The 20,011-nt window shown below is 40.1% G+C and overlaps 1 long non-coding RNA gene across 2 annotated transcripts; it reads left to right on the top strand.

Annotated features, from left to right (window-relative positions):
• Nucleotides 1–473: 473 nt before the first annotated feature.
• On the top strand, nucleotides 474–12,896 carry LOC147873987 (uncharacterized). Of its 2 annotated transcripts, XR_015534941.1 has the most exons (4): nucleotides 474–718; nucleotides 8,715–8,890; nucleotides 9,910–10,169; nucleotides 11,899–12,896. It is a non-coding gene; the product is annotated as an uncharacterized LOC147873987 (long non-coding RNA). The 2 variants fall into 2 exon arrangements; XR_015534942.1 differs by lacking the exon at nucleotides 8,715–8,890.
• Nucleotides 12,897–20,011: the final 7,115 nt, after the last annotated feature.

Here is a 20,011-nt window from a genome sequence, read left to right as displayed (position 1 = left end):
GGATTAGTTTAGTGTCTTACTAAAGATTTTAAAACGTAACTAACCCCCCCGAAGGGGGGTTGTTAAGTGTATTAACCCCCCATTCGGGTGGGTTAGTTTAGTTTCTTACTCAAGGTCTAAAATACTTGAATGAGACACTAAACTCCCCCCCGAAGTGGAGGTTAGTTTAGTTTCTTACTCAAGAATTTAAAACGCAACCAACCCCTCCGGAGGGGGTTTCGTCAAGTATTTTAACCACCATTTGGGGAGTTGTTTAGTTTCTTACTCAAGAGTTAAAACACTTGAATGAGACACTAAACTAACACTTCCGAAGATGTTAAAACGCAACCAATTGTTTTAACCCTCAATTCGGGGCGGTTAGTTTAGTTTCTTACACAAGGTTGGTGGCGTTTTACAAACTTGACCGAAAGGAGCGCCCTGCTCTAGTCTTCTCTTTTTTCTATCTTCTCTTCTTCTATTATTACTATAAAAATTTGTGATTAGTCGTTGTCGTCAATAAATTACGTCATCAACAATGTCAACTATAAACAAAATCGGCATTGTTGTGGAACACAACAATGCCGAGTAAACAAATAACGCTTCACAACAAAGAAATCAAAAACTATCAAGCCAGTCGCATTATCACTGCTCCAGAAGCAGCACATCGCCTCCGAACAGCGACATAAAACTATTTAAGAAATGAAGGAAAGTGAAAGAAGACGTTGCCAACACCAAAAAGGTAATTCAATTCAATTCAATTCAATTAATTCAATTCAATTAATTTATTTACGTGTTTGCCAACAGCAAGAAGCCAATAACAGGCAAACACTGATAATATATACAATAATAGTGAAATAAAAATTAAAAATATTACACAAACGGATTAACTAAACTTATAAATATACAGTATTAAATATAACTGCCAAGTACAGGCAAACCCAAAATAGAAACAATATTAACACAGAGCAAAAAATGAAGGAATATAAATAAAAACAAATAATCCACGTAGGGAACACTAATATAATTGTAAAACTTTAAAAAATATAAAAAGACAGATAACCAAGCTAGATCATTTCCCTTGTTGAGAACGTTCGCTCAAGGGAGACAATGTTTGTGCTAAATACGTCCAAAGATTTACATACGTCATTTGCAGCGATGACGCACCTGGCTGAAGGACTATGCCTTAGTGCACTGCTCACACTAAAAGTAGAAAATTCTCTTATTTGCCTCGCCGGCACACGTAAACCAACAGCGTCCATAATGGAATGGCAATTTATTTTGCCCTTAAATACATTAATAAGAAATAACGCATCGAGATGTCGTCGTCTGGAATAAAGTGTTCTAAAATTTAAAGTAGATAGGATCAGTTCATATTTTCGGGGGATATTAAACTGGAAAAATCGGTAATTGCATAAACTGGCAAATTTTCTTTGAATATTTTCTAATTTATTAGAATCTGTCTGTGTAAGATTATTCCAAACGACCGAGGCGTACTCAAGCTTTGACCTAATTAAAGCATTATATAAAACAACAAGGCTGTCTAAAGAGGAAAAATTATAAGTAATAAAACGAATAAGCCCTAAGGTCCTTAGTGATACTAATAATAATATTCAACCAAAAAGAAACTAAACTAACCCCCCGAAGGGGGTTAGTTTAGTGCCTTACTCAAGATTTTAAAACGCAACCAACCCTCCCCAAAAGGTGGGTTGTTCAAGTGTTTAACCCCCATTCGGGGACTTAGTTTAGAGTCTTACTCAAGATTTTAAAACGCAATCAACTCCCCCGGGGGAAGGGTCGGTTGCGTATTAAACAAATGACCAACCCCTCGAAGGGTGGTTGGTCAGTTGTCTTATACACCATTTGGGGGGCTTAGTATAGTTCCTTACTCAAGAGTTAAAACACTTGAATGAGACATAAACTAACCCCCCGAAAGGGGGGGATTAGTTTAGTGCCTTATTCAAGATTTTAAACACTTGACCAAACCCCCGAAGGAGGGTTGGTCAAGTATTTTAACCACCATTCGGGGGGTAGTTTAGTTTCTTACTCAAGGGTTAAAACACTTGAATGAGACACTAACTAACCCTTCCGAAGGGGGGGTTGGTTGCGTTTTAAAAACTTGACCCCCGAAGGGGAGTTAGTTTAGCGTGTTACGTAAGATTTCAAAACGCAACCAACCCCCTAGAAGGGGGGTTGGTCAATTGTTTAAACCATCAATTTGGGGGGTTTAGTTTATGTTCTTACACAAGATTGGTTGCGTTTTACAAACTTGACCAAAGCCCCCTAGGAGCTCCGAAAGGAGCGCCCTGCTCTAGTTTTATTATAAAAATTTGTGATTCCTCGTATAATATAAAAATTTGTGATTTGTCGTTGTCGTCAAAAAATGGCGTCATCAACAAAGTCAACTATAAACAAACTCGGCATTGTTGTGATCCACAACAATGCCGGGTACAACAACAATGCCAAGTAAACAAATAATAATAATCAAGGCAGTCGTCCCGAAGGGTGGGTTAGTTTAGTGTCTTACTCAAGATTTTAAAACGCAAACAACCCCCTTCGGGGGGGTTGGTCAATTGTTTTTACCCCCCATTCGGGGGGTTGTTTAGTTTCTTACTCAAGAGTTAAAACACTTGAATGAGACACTGAACTAATCCCCCCGAAGGGGGGTTAGTTTAGTGTGTTACTTAAGGTTTTAAAACGCAACTTGACCAACCCCCGAAGGGAGGTTGGTCAAGTGGGTTGGTTGTGTTTTAAAAACTTGACCAAGCCCCCTAGGAGCTCCGAAAGTAGCGCTCTGCTCTAGTAAGCAAGATTTATGGAAAAATGATGAATTGTTGATTGTCAAATCTTCAAAGCTAAACAATACTAAACAATAGAGTTTTCATACCTGTATCTCAATATTTGTCAACCAGGGACCCCTTGAATGATAATATTATTCCTAAAAGTAATAGTTTACTGAAACACGAGAATGAAATTTTGTATTAAGATGGATATACATATTTTCCAAATGCGCTGATTGCTAATTAAATACGTTATTGTTATATATATCCATTTATAATAAATGAAACTCGATAGTTTGAAATAAACTACACATATCACACTTCTCTGTAATATATTGTGTTCCTCTTTATTATAATTTAGATTCAGTTAAATATTTCCGAATCCGAAGAATAATTTAAATAGAATTTAATATTAAAGAAATTGATGTTTTATTTTATAAACAAATTATTTATATCTATGCTTTCTCGGAAAATTGAAGCTAACCTATTTTAGCTTCGTTTAAACTAACGTTATATTGGTCAGTTGCAAATTAGTAACAAATTTACGAGACAATATACAGAACAGACACCATAAATACCAAATGTCATCAAACAGCATTTAGTAGTACCACAGATAGAATTTAGTCCGTCAAACAGGTAGACTTGTTCATCAATTTCTGCAACCATGCTAAATAATTAATTGTTTGGCTAACTGAGGAAATTAATTTAAATAATGGCTGTACATTTCGTAATGTGTAACTTCGCCGAATAGTTAGCACAGCTCCCAAAGAGGAATACCAAATTGTTTCCACAACAGTCACGACTGTAACTTGTATTAAGGTGGATTTTGGAGGCATTCTCTGCACTGAAAACCGAATATCATTTGAAGATGACTGTCTTCTGTGTTGTTAAGCCATGTGGATTGGTTGATGTTTATCGATGCTTCGGAGTTGCTTGCTGAAGGGCGATCGTCCTGATGATGGAGGTAGCAACCATTTCTAAATCGTCTGTAAACTCGAACTACATGCTGCAATAACTCAGAGGACAGCCATTAACAAACTGGTCGTCTTAAGAATTTCATGTCTACCTAACTATCCTTTAACTGTTCATGGGATAATCCGTTTCTTCTACGCGAATTATGGGATTTTACCATTAAATAGATAACTGTCACAGTGGCCACGAGGGTGAAGACGTGGTAGATCTGACAACTTAACCACTGGGACAGTGACTTCAAGCCTCACTCCAATCATAATTTTGAATACGTAGTGTTTTCGTGCTGGTTTGTATTATGCAGATAGTGGCCTTGGAACGTGGAACATTAGGAGTCTCTATAAGGCTGAGCACTGAAATCAGTGAGTAGGAAATTAGAGAATTATAAGTTAGACTTAGTGGTAGTGCAGGAAATGCGATGAGAGGGGGAGGGCACGATCCCAGTGGACAATTTCACATTTATCCATGGAAAGGGGGATGACAATCATCAGTTAGGAACGGGTTTTTTTGTTCATAGCAGAATTAGGGCAGCAGTTAAGAGAGTAGAATTTGTTGGTGACAGGTTGTCTTACGTATTTCTTTAAGGACGTTGGTGCAACATCATTGTCCTTAATATTCATGCCCCAACTGAGGACAAAAACAATGATATCAAGGATAGCTTTTATGAAGAATTGGAATCAGTATTTGATACATTTGGCAAGTATCACATGAAAATTCTGCTAGGAGATTTCAATGCAAAAATTGGGAGGGAGGATATCTTCAAACCCACAATAGGCAGCGAGAGTCTCCATGCACTTAGTAATGATAACGGTGTTACAGCAGTAACCTTCGCTACGTCAAAAGATTTAATTGTAAAAAGTACAAAATTTCCACACCGTGATGTTCATAAATACACTTGGACTTCTCCAGATGGGAGCACACACAATCAAATAGATCATGTTTTAGAAAGATAACAGAAGGCAGACAAATGTAATTGATGTGAGATCATTCAGAGGAGCAGATTGTGACACTGATCATTATCTGATGGTAGCAAAAGTGAGGTAGTGGCTTTAAGTATGTAGACGAACTAAGAAAAATTTCGACACAGAAAGATTTGATTTGAAAAAAATTAAATGAGGGAGAGGTAAAGGAACAATATCAAGTTGAAATTTCGAATAGGTTTCAAATTTTAGAGACAGATGACAATAATGAAAGTGTGGACATCGACAGGGAGTGGGAAAATGTCAGAAACTGCATCAAAATCTCAGCCAAAGAGAAACTAGGATACTACAGGAGAAAGCAAAATAAACCATGGTTTGATGAAGAATGTTCAAAATTTATAGATCGACGGAAGCAAACAAAATTTCAATGGTTGCAGGACCCAAACAAAACAAATGTGGATAATGTATGTAACGTGAGACGTGAGGGTAGTAGAACCTTTAGGAATAAGAAAAGGGAATACCTGAAGAGCAAAATTGCAGAACTTGAGACAAATAATAAGGAAAAAAATATCAGAGACCTGTACAGAGGCATTAATAACTTTAAAAAATTGATAGGCAGTGTCGGACACTGCCGCAGTTATTTTCGTGAATACGTCAATCGTGTATAGTATATTGAAATTAAACAAAAATTTTGTTTTGAATCGTTTAATTCATTTGAAACTTACATTTATTGAATACAGGGTATTGGTATGAGAAGTAGGATACATATGACTTTGAAATTATTTGTATACCTCTTGCAAATGTCAAATCTATACAAGTTTTCCCTTGCGTGGTTGCTTTTTCCAAATCATTCACTAGTTCAAGTTTAAAGAATTTCTGAAGGTATGCACGTAAGAGTTATAAACTTTCGTCACTAGTTTTGAAATCGCCCATCAATACGAGCGGTATGTCACTATTATATTCTAGTTCGAATGTCTCTGCGTATTCACTGTATTGTATCAATTGGCTTATGATGAGCAGCTTGATGTCATTATAAGAGAGTCCAGGACGTATATAGATGCTTGCCAAAATTAATTCGCGCCAGTACTGCGCTTTGGTTTTGTGTCCGGGCCCATCATTTTCAGTGTTATTCTCTTTGGAAGTTTGTGCTCTACGCATTCGTGCCCGATATTTGTAATTCTGGTTTTACTTTGCCCTCATATATCGCGACATTTTAAGGAAATCGGGAAATTTTCAAATTTACAGCCTCGTATCTTTTTGAGTTTTTGAGATACACACTTGGATTAGTTGTAACGTATACACTCCTCTTCAATACAACACTTGGTTCACTCGGATCAGATAATTAATCTCTGAGATATTATCCCGTTTATGGACACGTGTCGAATCCGGAAAGTCGAAAATTATGGGTTCATTTTGCGCGTGCGCAGTTCGCGACGTCCGGCGTCCAAAAATGTCGGGGCGGTACTGGCACAAACGTTCCTCCTTCCTCTTTACAATGTGACTAAGTTGGCGGCGCTATGTCTATTTTTAGCCAAGTTATTGAAGTTTGAAATTACTTCGACAGAAACTGTCGCTCATTTGGGCGCGATTGCCTCTCCACACCCGGCATCGATTTTAAAGATATTTTTACGTCAAAAAGGTTGTCAACCCCAGACCAATTTGGTAAAGGATAATAATGACAATTTGCTTGCAGATCCAATAAAAACTGTGAATTGGTGGAAAAATATCTTTAACCAGCTCTTAAATGTTGATGAGACTGATGATATTAAACAGATTAAAATACATACAGCTGAACTGTTAGTGCCAGAACCTATTTTGGGTAAAGTTGAACTAGCCATTGGGCAGTTGAAAAGTTGTAAATCTACAGGTATTGATGTGATTCCTGCATAATTATTAAAGCAGGTGGCAAAGGGTTGCATATGAGGATCAATAAGCTTATTCAGTTAATTTGGGATAAGGAAGAGATGCCACAACAATGGCAGCAACCCATAATTATTCCTATTCATAAGGAGGGGGACAAGGCTGAGTGTGGTAATTACTGAGGAATTTCTCTGCTATCAACCTCATACAAAATTCTATCAAAAATTCTTTGAGCAGGATTAAACCCGTATGCGAATGAAATTATTGGAGATCATCAGTGTGGGTTCTGACGAAACAGATCAACGATTGATCAGATCTTTTGCATTCGTCAGATACTAGAGAAAAAATGGGAGTTCAGTGGGACCGTACATCAATTATTTATAGATTTCAAAGAAGCCTTCGACTCTGTGAAGAGAGAAGTGTTATACAATATTCTTATTGAATTTAGTATATTAAAGAAGCTAGTGAGTCTAATAAAAATGTACTTAAATGAATCCTGTAGCAAAATTCGAGTAGGTAAATATGTATATGAGACATTCTTCATAAAGAACTGTCTAAAATAAGGAGCTGCTTTGTCTCCCTTGCTCTTTAACTTTGCTCTAGAATATGCCATCAGGAAAATCCAAGATAAGCAGGAGGGTTTGCAATTAAATGGGACACATCAGCTATTGGCATATGCCGATGATGTTAATTTATTGGGAGACGACATAAATACAATAAAGAGGAACGCAGAATTTTTACTGGAGGCTAGTAGACAGGTGGGGCTAGAAGTAAATTCAGAAAAACTAAGCACATGTTAGTATCTCGTCGTCAGCAGATAGGCGGGCAAAATTATTTTAGGGTGGCTAATAAAGCCTTTGAAATTAATACAAAGTTCAAATATTTGGGAACAACAGTAACAAATCAAAATGATATTCATGAGGAAGTTAGGAGGAGACTAAATTCCGGAATACTAGCTACTTCTCAGTTCAAAATATTTTGTCTTCCCGTCTGATTTCTAAGAACCTAAATATTAAAATATACAAAATAATAATTTTATCTGTTGTTTGAATGAGTGCGAAACATGGTCTCTCACTCTGAGGTAGGAACACAGATTGCAGGTGTTTGAGTATAGGGTGTTGAGGAGGATATTTGGGCCTAAGAGAGAAGACGATGGGGTCTGGAGGAAACTACATATTGATGAGCTTAAAAATCTGTACTCTTCCCCCAGTATTGTCAAGGTGATTTAGTCAAGAAGAATGAGATGTGGGGGGGCATGTAGCGCGCATGGATTTTACAAGAGGTGTGCACCGGGTATTGTTTGGGAAGCCTGAGGGGAAGAGATCTGCTGGGGAAACCTAGACGTAGATGGGAGGATAATATCAGGCGGGGTATATGGGAGATAGGAGTTGAAGGAGACTGGATTCTCTTGGCCCAGTACAGGATCTGGTGGAGGGCTTTGGTTAATTCGGTGATGAACCTTCGTGTTCGGTAAGCAATGTAGTTAGTTAGGTAGTTAGTTAGATAATGGCCTTGGGACTAGCCGATCCTTCGTCGTACCAAAATGTTAAAAAGGTTTAAAATTTGGAAGATCATTTTTTTCAGAATATCCAAGACTCATAGCAGCCTATAGGATTAATTTTTTGTATATTATTTCCTCAAGAACTACAGAATTATCCTATAAATTCTTTCGGCGTTCTATAACGCGTGCATTTAAAACAATGTGCTTAGTAACACAGAAATTAAATTATATAGTACGAGCAGTAATGTTTAAGTTTTCTTGGTATCAGTTCTATATTCAACCTATTTAAACGTAAAATGAACAAAGAATTCAATTGTCGACAAAGGTCAATACTTATGTAGTCTGGGAGGAATTAAAACTTTTTTACAACTGCACAGGGAAACTGTGATTAATTTCAAGGAATATATGTCGTCTTTGCATTGCGAATAACAGTAGAATTATTCTCCTAGTTCGAGATACTTTGCACGCGTAGCTACAGGGGCTTTTTGTTCCATTACGTTGGCAATCTCCAACTGTCACCAACAATAATTGGTTCATGGGCCCGCTGGTCAACTTTTCATTACTTTCAGAGACTTTTTATTTTAGCTGTGTATGTGTCTCTAACCATTCATCGGTATGATTTTAACGTCATTTGGTACACCCTGACAACTTTTGAACTTTTGCTCTCATGATATATCGGCGGTTGTTACAACGTGATCTGGGTTACAGGGTATATGTGAATTGGCTGCAATCGAGAAAAAGCTTCCAAGCTGTTAGGAAATAAGAGGAAACACGTGTCTGAAGCAATGAACACGGAGTAGAAGTTTCACAAGAAGTAAGCCTGCAGTGTACAAGGGTGTCTGACGCGGGATTTTGGATGTTATACACCTAATACAAGACTGAATGTAAGAAAACAGAAGAAACTCAGGAGAAATTACAACTGAATGAAGCATGTCAGCTGTTGGACTACACCGAAGATGTTCATTTACTAAGTGAAAGCATAAATGCCATTGAAGTAAACACAAGAACTATTAGAAGTAATCAGTCAGTAGGTCTGCCGAGAAACATATAAAAATTAAATTCGCCCCACATATTGTATATAGTTATTACAATAATATAAGAGAGAATCATGGTATAAGGATAGCAGCTTACGTCTTCTTTATAAATATCAAAATAACAACTGTATTGATCGTAACTTTATAGTAAAACAATTTGGTACGCCTATTATGCAAAATTTATCGATGTCGAGGGTAATATGCTTCGGAACGTATTCCATGTCAACAGACGTTACTTATATAATAATAATAATTATAATAATAATAATAATAATATATTTGGTTTAGAACTATACAGAGATCTGTGGCCGCCTATCACCAGGTTTTCACGGCCACAGTCCTTACATACGTAGCACTATTAGCACTACTGCTTACTACAACTATTCACTAATGCTACTCTACATGACTATTCCTTAATCCCTAATACTATTTACATAACTCTTTCTTATTGCTCTCGTGCCTTCTATCTCAGTGGCAGTTCTAAATTCCTAATTTTGACCTGTCTTTTACATCTTCCTTTGTACAGAAATTTCCCTACATCCCTGACCTCCGTGTCATTTACTTATATATAACACATAAACTGGGAAGTGCGTCCTCTATGTAACTGGTGTAGCCTAAAGACAGGCTGAAACTTCTTATGGAGTGGAGTCCCTCTGTGAGTTACGTTAGGTTAGGTAGGTTAGATTGTGTCGGATTGGGTTAAGTAAGTAATGTACTTGCTGGATATGTCCTGTCTAGGTACGCGAGTACCTGCAGACCCCAATGAAGTGGAGCACCATCTTGTTGCAGAATGATATGAGGCTATAAGTGATCAATTTGTTGTACTGCTTACAGTTCCAGCATGTCCAGGTAGTTGTTCATGTTTTCAGGAAGACGGATCGGCAGAGACGGTCCAATGCCTTGGCCTCCACGTTACCAGACATAACACCACCGGATTCTTTCCTGTGGGATTATGTCAAGAGCAATGTGTTCCGAACACCAGTTAACGGACTTGATGACCTGAAGACCCGTATCAGGAATGCGATCTCGATTATTCCAGCGGACATGCTCCACAGAACATGGCAAGAGCTCGAATAAAGTCTGGACGTTCTCCGTGCTACCAAGGGAGCCCACATCGAGGTCTACTGAGGTCAGTAAAAAACTTCCAGAGTTTCAATGTAATCTGCCGCAAACCGTATGTGGCTAGCTCAATTTGTTTGCGCGCTACAATCTTTCGAAACCCCGAAGGGACTTTGTGGACACACTGTATAGCGTTTTATTAAAATTGCAAATATTTTGTTTTGTTATGTATGTTTTTGGTAGTAATGTTTTATATTGTCCATTATAAGTTGTGTTTGACTGTAAAATTGGAACAGTCTAGCTATGGTTTATAGACGGTATGTCATGAGTAAAGTTGATATATGTATGATATTATACTTTTGATAAAGACAAATTAAAATTCGGAAGCCACTTGCTATAGTTCAATTTAGCATACATTCCTTTGTACGTGACCACGCAATATAAATATTAACCTGTAAAATTTGATATGAAGCTTGGTCTCTATATTATCCAAGAGAAGAAAGTAGATTGAAAGCTACTGGGAAACTTCGTAATCACACACGGATATGTGGAGATTAAAATGAAAATAGAATTTTTTTTTGTAAAACCCTTGCTAAGAGACCAACCAGGAGCATTAATTATATACTTAAAACCTTGCACATCGTGCAGTGTCGAATATTTATCTAGAATATATAAAATCATGCACACAAATAAAACTGTTTACATTTTGAAAAGCACTTAATTTCGAACGCGTTTCGACCTGTAGAGGTTATCATCAGTAGCAAAAACATTAATTCATTAGTCTGTCTATTAAATTATAAAATTCATAAGACGATGGTTTGTACTAAAGCACTGAACTCATGAAACATTTCAACCTCGGAGTAGTCTGAATATTGTGAAAGTAACACGTCGGATTACAACTCATTAATATTAAATAATATTTGTAATAATACATTTTTTAGACACCTAAGAGTTATCGTTCTCAACGTTCTGATATTTAGTACCTGGCCTTGAAAATGTACCAAAATACTTTAATACGGATTTTAATTTTTCAATTAGGATGTTTCAAGTACCTATACGGTAATATTTGTGAATTTACGCTCCAGATTTGAACATGTGAACAGGTAAAAGGGCAAATGTTGCATTATTAACATTATAACTCAGACACATTACTGACAATGAGGCTCCTTGAATTATTCAGAAGTTTTACGATGACAAAGTGTTGAAGCTGACCAGTTAACGCTAAGTTTACACAAGGCTGGGAGAACGGTTTCTTAATATGAACTGCTACATTTGGGTAATTGGAAAGACAAAAGAATGGAGGAGACCTCGAGGAATCGTGTCGATTAATGGAGAAATGCTCGAAAATCTTAAATTAAACTACCAGTAGAATGAGATTATGTTCAATCTGGCTTTTCTAACATTAACGGGGCAATGCACCCGTGCGAGTTGCGTTAAAAAGGTCCTTTAAAAAAATTCACAGAGCTTCTTTTTGATAGTACACACTTTTTAAAACAATTATATAATGCCATTGTTATTATTGCTGTAGAGATTTTTATGGAAAATATAAGATTTATGGAAATATTATATACAAAGTGTCTTCTGTTTTAGATGATCTCGCAACCTTTTACTAAAATGTAATTTTTTGCTTTGTATCTATTATTCGTCGTCCGTATACAACTAATCGAGAACCACTGATTAATTTTTATTAAATTTGTTATTGTTGAGTATTTTAAAATGTATAATTAAATTTTAATTTTAGTCAATATCTTACAAAATTATAATGAACAAGCATTCTTGATTGGATGAAAAATTCGCAGGAAGTTTTGGTAACCATGATTACCTTGGAAACCCTCAGCCAGACACGCAACCACTTACAAATTCTGCGTTATGACATCACCCAACCATACAAGCGCCAAAAACTCCTCGCACGGCAGTATCCCGAAAAATTCAGATGTCACTGCTGCCGTTCATGAAGACAAACTTCAAATTCTGGCGAAGGTACCAAAATTTTACAGTAATTTCCTTCTCCAGGAAAACCACTACTTTGATCTTTGATTACAAACTTTCTCAGTCCTCTATAACACGTACCGATACTATTAAAGACCTAGGAATATTTGTCGACTCTAAGCTCTGATTTCACAACCATGTTGACCACATATTTTCACATTGTATTAAGTTGCTGGGTCTTGTTCGCACATTAACATTTTCGTTCTTTTCTCTCGATTGCCTGTATATGTTATATGCAACCTTAGTTAGATCCAAGCTCGAGTACGCCTCGGTCGTTTGGAATTCTATTACGACTACTGATGCCAACAAACTGGAACGTATCCAGCAAAAGTTTGCGGCCCTTTGCTACTATCGTTTCCTCCCCCAAGTGCATTACATCTACGCTGATGCTTTAGAGTATTTAAAACTCCAGACCCTGCGTAAGTGAAAGCATTGTAGTGATGCACTGTTCCTTGCGCAGGTTTGCCGCGGTTTTAAATGCTGTCCTTCCCTTCTGGAAGCTGTCGTTCTCCGCATCGCTGCTCGGAATCTGAGAGATTTTTCTGTATTCAGTTTTAGCCCTTTGATCAAAAACAGTCCTTCTGCTAGATGTGCATCAGCTGCTAATGTCGTCTGCAGGGACTTGGACATATTCGAGACCAAAATTGTCACACTTCTTCACATTCTACAATAGTATAATTGACTTAATTGATTTAAATTATTTTTTAAATATGCTAATATATTTAGTTGCAATTTTCTAGTGTATTAACGTCTTCCGTACTAATGTATTTTATGTTCTGCTTGTTTTACCTTTTACATTTTTATTGTGTTCTTGTGCTCATCTATGTGCTGTATCTGTAATTAGCTTTCAGGCTGTTGATACAGCACACAAATAATAAAGAATTGAATTATTATTATTATTATTATTATTATTATTATTATGAATGAATTGTTTATTTGGTCCACAAGCAGCCAAAAACGTCAGGCGTGTTGCCGTCATATCTCGGATGCTTGCAGGCCAGATGAAACTGTAGTCACGGCTCTAACCACGAGATGGACGGCTACAGTGAGTTGGGATCGTGCGCACGCAGTAGTCGGAGCGACCCAAGAAGCACGGCCTTTTGCATGAGGCTGAGTAATGCTTCAGCGTTACGCTGGCATGCCGGAATGAGCTTGATGTTAGCCAGCAGTGACGACTTGACTCCTCCAAGAACTCCGATTATAAGGACGATTAATTTGACAGTGAATCCTGGATGCAGCTGTCTTAGCTCAAACACAAGGTCTTCATACTTGGTCCGTTTTTCAGCCTCCTTCACAACTATGTTTTTTTCAGCCGGGACCGAAAATTCGATGAAATACATAGTGCATCCAGAGACATCGATGAGAACGATGTCAGGCTTAGTAGCTGTTAACTGCCTGGTAGTGGGGAATGAATAGTTCCAATAAATTTTACATTTGTCGTTCTCAACAACGGACTCAATGTCCCCAGGAGCGTACGACAAAACGGGGGTCTTATCTATGCCGTAAAAGTGTCTCAGGTGGTAATAGAGTATACGTAAAGTAGCATTATGTCGATGAATGTAGGCGCAGCTGGCATAATGTTTACGTGCCGACAAAGGATGCATCAGCGTCTCTAGTTGCATTCGACATGCCCTGCATTCGGCGGTACACAAGTATGTTTACAACACCATCTTGGCATGCTAAGATGAAACCCTCGGTTTCAGACTTTAGTCCAGTCGTCCGTAGAAAGGCGAACGTCAGGTCTTTTGACAAGCTCATTTTTTCTACATTTTCGAAGAAGGTCTCATACATGGGTTTATCTGCATGTTGCTTGAGCAACAAAGTTTGCTCAGCCTTCTTAACAGTGCCCTTGAATTGATCTGACGTCATTGTCAAGAGGGGCAACTGTCTTCGCCGTCCAACTGAGCTGATGTCGAAGTCAAATCCGAGGTCATTTGCTGCTCTCTTTGCCGCCTGAAATATAAACGCCCCTACACCCGCAGACTCATGCGAACATACGAATGTCAAGAGGTGATCAGAGCTATTAATGATGGAATGAGCTGTACCCAGAACTATCCTGTGGTGAAGAATCTCCAGACCCAAGAGACCTCTACCGCCAAGATGACGCGGGAGGTATATGCGTTGGACGGAAGATTTGGGGTGAAGACTTTGGTGCATGGTCATCATTTTACTGGTGGCCCTGTCCAGGTTTTTCAACTCGTTAAATGTTTACTTCATTGCTCCAAAAGTATAGAGCAGGATCGGAACAGCAAGCATGATGATGGCAAACACTTTGTTTCTACCAGAGAGCTCGGAACTCCAGATCTGTCGTAGGGTGTGTCTATACTTGCTGCACAGAGCCTCTTTGACCTTGGAGGCATCTTGGACGTGACTCTCACTCACACCAAGATACGTATAGGACTCCTCGGCATCAAGATGGTGTACGAGGTGCGATCGGAAAGTTTCTAGACTGCGCCTATAAAAATACGTACACTTATCTCAGGTATTAAATTCATCCATCACCCTCGAAGATGTTCCCCTGGGAGTGAACACAACGATCCCAGCGCCGCTACCAAGCCTGATAGCATCCCTGGAAATCTTTCTTTGTCAGCCTGTCAAGCACCATCTGCGTTTCTGCCTGAATCTCTTCTATCGTCTCAAATCTCCTTCCCTGTAGCTCAAGTTTCATCTTTGGGAAGAGGAAGAAGTCACACGGAGCTAAATCCGGCGAATAAGGAGGGTGCGGGATGACGGCCATGGTGTTTGAGGCCAAAAACTGCCGAACTTTGAGGGCGGTGTGCGCTGGCGCGTTGTCATAATACGTCGCATGTGGAGTTTTTCCTTTAGAGTCAGCTGACAGGTCCCATAGCCTATCCCAACAATGTCGCACAAGTCGTTGATGGTACGACGTCGATCTTTGTGAATGGCCTGCCGAATCTTCGTAACATTTTCGGGCGTTGTGCTCGAAGATGGTCGTCCAGAACGCTCGTTATCATCAGAGGTTCGGCCATTTTTAAAACGTGAATGCCACACAAACGTTTGTGCACGACCAATTGCGGACTCCCCAAATGCTTGCTTTAGCATTTCATAGGTTTCCGTAGTAGTTTTGGCGAGTCTTTGGCAAAATTTGATGCACACTCTTTGTTCATGAAAATCCGCCATTCCGAAATCGCAGGAGGGTCGGTGTAATGCACTACCAAAACGCCCGTAACTAAGAAACAAATGCTAATTCGATGATGCCGGCTGGCACACTGATTTACTATGAATGTAGGCCGCACCCCCTAGCGGCAGAAGCTCGTACTACATCCGGTTCGCCCTCTATTGACACAGTCTTGAAACTTTCCGATCGCACCTCGTATAATGCTTCCGTCCACGAGTTGCACGTCTTAGCCGAAATCCCTATTTCTTCCCCTTTTCAAATGCAGAACTGCACACTTGTCCAATCCAAACTCCATGCCGATATCCTGAGTGTATACTTGCTCGGTGTTCAGTGCACTTCGAATGCCACTGTCGTCGGCAGCATAAAGCTTTAAGACATCCATATAAAAAGGTGTGTGACATTGTGCCAGCGGATTGAAGTTGCACCGCACATGTAATCACGCTAAGGTCTTACTAAACGGAAAGAGGAAGTAGCGAGATGCAGAAAAAAAGAGGGCTCAAGCTGTCACCTTGAAACACTCCGCGGTGATAGTATACCAACTCGGTTGACACTGTACGCTTCCCAGATGTTAGAATGAAGCGCGTTTTCCAGAGCGGTAGTAGATTTTCAATGCATTTCACTATGTCAGGTTGGACTTTCAGCACTTTGAGCAAGATGACAATTAGCTCATGAGAAGTTGTGTCAAAAGCTTTTTTGTAGTCCACCCAGGCCATTGACAGGTTGCGCTTATAATGGACCGCATCTTGACAGATGCATCTGTCAATCAACAGATTGTCCTTGCAACCTGCAATGCCACGTTTCGAACCCCGCTGCTCATATACCTCTTTCCGGATAGGGTCAATATGGTGCAGTATGCGTTCGTTCAAGATGGAGGTGAACGCCTTGTATACAGTATTAAGACAGGTAATAGGTCGGTAGTTTTCCGGATTAGACAAATCTCCTTTCTTCGGAATAAGAACGGTGCGCCCTTCTGTTAACCAAGGTGGAATGGGCTCTGTACCACACAAAAAAGATGTAAAGATACGAGATAGATATTTGTGTGTGCTCGTGAAATTTTTCCACCAAAAATTATTGATGGCATCTATTCCAGGAGCAGAAAAATACTTTTTGCCAGTAAAGGCACGTTTCACATCTTGTTCGGTGACCACTAGGGGCACATTATCATCCTCTAAATGGCGATCGCAGAACTGCCTAAAGAGGCCAATGGCCGGAGGATCTATGTCCAACGGAAATCTAGTTTCGTAGAGTTTCTTCCAGAATGACTCGACCTGCGTTGCTGTTGGTGGGGTATAAACGACAGGAGTGTTCTTGCTGAAGAGACGGGAAGGGCATACACGAAAGATGGTGTTCTCCTTTACGGCCCTGTAACGTTTCACTAACTTCTTCCTGTCCGCGGTTAGTGCCCGTATTTTGTCTAGAGATTTCTGCTTGATGGTCAGCAGCGCATTCTTGTTCAGTGTGTGATACTTAGCCTTGAGAGAGCGGGCGATAAGCCTCAGCTTGGTGGTAAATCTCCGACCAGAGTTTACATACTCAATCACGCAGTGAATTCTGGATACCAGTTGCCTTTCCAACTTTAACTTCGCGTCCAGACGTTTTGTTTGCTGCTCAGCTTTTTCTGCCACCCTAAACGGGGCTGGGGTTACTAATAACCTGGCTGCAGCGTAAACGGCGCGATTGATAGTAAGCAGATCAGAATCATCTTTTAGGAATTCATCTAAGATTTCGTTCATTTCGGCCAGATGTTTGGCCCGCAGCGATATCTTGTGGTGAACTGTTCGCTGCCTGTCCTTCAGATATTCACAGGAGTTCAACAATTGGTAGAACCGCGTTTTAATGTCGATATCAACAGTCGCAGCTGGGGGACATGGTGCGATATTTTTAATTTCTTCCGCTTTATACGGCGTAGCTGCAACTGGATCTTGCGGCTTGAAGTCAAAGCCTTTCCTTCGTAGATGGTTCACATAGTCTCGCAGGTTTTGTTGCGAGAGACTGGAGTGCTCAGGATGCATCTCGCACCAAAGGGAATGCATCCGTGCCATGTATCCTCTCCGCGAAGGATCACTGGTGGCGTGACACGCAAGAAGGCCACGCCGTAGATCGTCCGTCCACACCATGCGAACGGCCCCACGGTTTGTGCTACTCCCAGCGCCTCTAGGGCCCACATCCGAAACAGGCCGGCTGGAAGTGGCTTTACTATGATTCTTTTTGGAACCAGTTTAGACTGCGTGCTGGGTGGTTGGCCCGACACACAGACGGCAGCATCTGTCAGTACAAAGACTGTCCAGGGCACGCCACGAGGAGGCTGCTGATCCGATTTGTGCCCTTGCTGATCCGATTTGTGCCCCATTATTATTATTATTATTATTATTATTATTATCCCATCTCTTCACCACTTTATGGGGTATGTACTCCCATGTACCCGAGACAGACCTTGTCCCTAAGGTACATAAGGCAGCAGATACTTCCGGGTTCCATATTGTTTTTAGAAAGTGCCACATGTATTATAGAATGTTTTACAATACATGTGACACCAAACTACTTCCTTCATTTCTTCTCTTGTCCAAGCCACTTTTGATTTTCTTGATTGATTTTCTAGTGAGTCTTGGGCTTGTTGGCTGTGCGTGTCCATGGTTGGCCTGCGTTGAGTTGCCTCGTTGCCGTAACCAACCTCAGCCCTTGGAGTACCTAGGCGACCTGTACTCCAGATCTTTGTCTTTCCATTCTTCGGTAGTAGCTGCACGGTTGTCCACACATTGAACTAAGGGATTATTTATCGAGGTTTACTCGTCTAGATCCGCCGTGTTCTGTTATACGACAGGGTCACCTCTAGTCAGATGTGTCTCTTTACCACGCACGGACGATCTTGAGCAAGGAGAGGCTCTTGGATGCCTAGCATCTGTATTGCGCTTCACTTACTCCTGGGTGGGTGAGGACCAGTGTCCAGCATAGTCAGACTATGATGGTGAAAGGTACTACCTCTCCCCATTACCTTAACCCCTTATTATTATTATTATTATTATTTTTATTTTTATTATAGCTGTGTAGCTGTTGGAGTGGATAGACGTGTTTTGCCGGTGCTCCGTATATTGTGAGTGTCAGCGAATTTTTGTGTGCGTTTTCTGGTTTCGGTGCGCTGCCAGCCGGCAGAATGGCTGCCAGCAAGGATTTCTGTCCGCAATGTAAAAAACCATTTTATGGTAAACAAAAGTTTATCAGGTGTTGTGGGCCCTGTGGCTCCAGGTATCATCTTTGTTGTTTGCAAATCTCGGAAACTGAATGTTCGTTTTATATGAGTAGTGGCGTATCCACCTTTAAGTGTGTTTCTTGTTGTATCGGGTCTCGTGCGTCCAGGGATGATAACACTCCTGTTCGTGCAACCAGATCGGCCTCCACAGCGGATCTCCCTCTGAAGATTGTATCTCCCGACAGGGAGCTCATCTTGCCAACATTTAAGGACCCTGAATCGCTCAGTGTACAACTGGAGACAGTTCGGCTGAATGGTGTTAACACCCATAACTTAGTCGAAAATTTGGTTCAGATGGTCCTAAAGCTTTCTGAAGATGTTCAGCAACTTCAGAAGGATAATGACCATCTAAAATTTCATCTTAACAAAATTACTTGTGGGGGAACAACCACCTTAGTTCATAGTGTTCCTGCAAACAAAGCCATGGATACGGTTCCTCGTTCTGCCTCTACTGTCGCCGACGTGGGATCGAAATCCTACAAGGATGTACTATCTGCTGGGCTAAAACCTAAAGTCTCCAGTGTGGACACTGAAGGTTTTACAACAGTAAATCATAAAAAGAAGCCATCTTCTGGGATGCCTTCGGCCAACATAGTGAAACAACGCAGACAGCCGTTGTTAGGGGTGAGAAACTCTGCTTCTCTACCCATTGATTCTAAAATGGTAAGGTCTAAGGCCCTTTTTGTTTCACGATTTAGTCCTGAGGCCACGGCTGCTGACGTAGACAAGTCTTTAAAGGAGCAATTAAGCCTCAAAAGGTTAGTTTGCACTAGGCTAAAAACTAAATTTAATTTCTATACATCTTTTCACATTTTGGTCAACGAAGAGGATTTTCCCCTTGTAAATAATACTGGTGTATGGCCAAATGGGTGCTTGATTGCTCCCTTTTATGGGAAACTGACCTCTGATCAGGTGTACTCCCCTGGTGCACCTCCTATTTCTGTACCAACAACGGCTGACTCTGACTTTGCCACTGCAACGTGCCCTGCAACGAAGCCGACCAGTATTTGTGAGGAGCTTGGGGGAAGCATCTACTACTACTACTACTATGGCGTAACAGCCCAAAATCGAGCCCTAGCCTCCTCTGGGGGAAGCATCAGTACCTCTTAATTATGTTAGGTAACTGTTGTGCCACCAATTCGGTTCGTCTCACCACGTCTGGTTCTTTGGACTTCGTTGATATTTATTATCAAAATGTTAGACGTTTGCGCACTAAATGTACCAACTTTTATGATAATGTATGTATTAATGATTTTAAAATTATATGTATTACCGAGACGTGGCTTAATAATTCGTTTTTTAATTCAATTTGTTTCCTGATGACTATCTCATTTTCCGCGCTGACAGAGGTTATACCGATCTTAACTTAACTAGAGGTGGTGGTGTGCTGACGGCAGTTCACCAATCTCTGGCTGGTTGTAAACGTAGGTATGATCTTGAATTTATCAGCGAATGTTTTTGGGTTGAAGTTCCTCTTCCTGTTGGTTTCAACTTACTTGTTGGAAACCACTATTTCTCGCCTAACACCAATGTTAGT

The sequence above is a fragment of the Zootermopsis nevadensis genome, unplaced genomic scaffold (genome assembly GCF_977971745.1).
Source record: "Zootermopsis nevadensis isolate Lab colony 2312 unplaced genomic scaffold, Znev_1.0 Znev_ptg000012l, whole genome shotgun sequence".
Classification (NCBI taxonomy): Eukaryota; Metazoa; Arthropoda; class Insecta; order Blattodea; family Termopsidae; genus Zootermopsis; species Zootermopsis nevadensis.
Note: the sequence above shows the minus strand (reverse complement) of the source record. Positions and strands in the feature narration are given on the sequence as shown.